The sequence below is a fragment of the Oryzias melastigma genome, linkage group LG15 (assembly GCF_002922805.2).
Source record: "Oryzias melastigma strain HK-1 linkage group LG15, ASM292280v2, whole genome shotgun sequence".
In the NCBI taxonomy this organism is placed as follows: Eukaryota; Metazoa; Chordata; class Actinopteri; order Beloniformes; family Adrianichthyidae; genus Oryzias; species Oryzias melastigma.
In genome coordinates, this window is record NC_050526.1 from 31,037,048 (window position 1) to 31,038,470 (window position 1,423).

A 1,423-nucleotide genomic window follows, 5' to 3' on the forward strand; every position below is an offset into this window, starting at 1 on the left:
CAGTCATAGTTATAGTCATAGTTATAGTTATAGTTATAGTTACAATCATAGTTATAGTCATAGTTATAGTTATAGTTATAGTTACAATCATAGTTATAATCATAGTTATAGTTACAGTCATAGTTATAGTCATAGTTATAGTTATAGTTATAGTTACAATCATAGTTATAGTCATAGTTATAGTCATAGTTATAGTTACAATCATAGTTATAGTTACAATCGGAGCAGTTAGGGTCGTCCTGGGTTACACATCTATGTGAAATCATGTGGGTGAAAGTTACTAGAGACTTCCATTAAAAACCAAACCTCTGATTCAGGAAGTACTATTTGGATTTGGTTTGGTTCTGGAACACGGATTTTGAAGGTTCCTGTGAGTTCATCCATTCATCCATGTTTATGGATTCAGAAAAAACCTTCATCTCTGTGATTCTCTGGAAATACATTTTATGTCTTCTGAACAAACAAAATCAGCATTTAAAACTGGACTTCTGTTCACTTAGGAGATCTTTGATGATCTAATTCATGTGTAAAAAATTAACAAAATACCAAAAAATCTGTCAGGGAGGGGGGACATTTTAAAATAGTAGATGTAAAGATCATTTCTTGGTTGTTGGGGTTTTATATCATAAATACATGGAAACTACTCTTTAGAAAACTTTTTAAATGGATTTGTTTTATTTGTTTTAAAACACAAATCAATTCCTTTTTAGCTAAAGATAAACAGATTAGAAATGAGACTGAATGAAGTGAAAGTCTGTTGTCTTTAAGGTTGATGAAGGTTCTGTTCATCCAGGTGACCTCATGGGTCTGACCTGGTGAAGTCAAGCTGACAAATCATAGATTATAGATCAGTCATAAATCATATATAAGTCATTGATTATTGATCAATCATAGATCAGTCTGTCTTTTATGTTAACATTAAAAGATGAAATCTCGTTTTAACCACTTTTGAATCCCAAGAAACATAAAAAATGACAACACAAAAAGTCATAAACTAGCTCACAAGTTTATTTTGTCCAAACTACAACACTGCTGATCAGTTTCACCGGTTTCTAGAGCACAATACATGTTTGTGTTGATGTTTGGATTATTTCTGCACTAAACTAGATCAGTCCTGACAGAAATCATGGAAACATTAGCATGAAGCTCAAATAAAGCCAAGACATCCCAGCGTTCCTGCAGCGTTCCTGGAGTGTTCCCGGAGCGTTCATGCAGCCGGCGTTCTCACAGATGTCCCCTTATCACTGGGAGGAATGCTAACACCATGTTTCTGTGCCTTAATTGACCCCCCCCACCCCCCCAAAAAAACAAAAAACAGCTGCTCAGAACCATCAACACAAACTGGCTGATGTCTCACCATGACACCCCCACCACCTCCAGCAAAGGCAACTATTTTCTGAACTGTGGATGTTCTAGTCCTAAA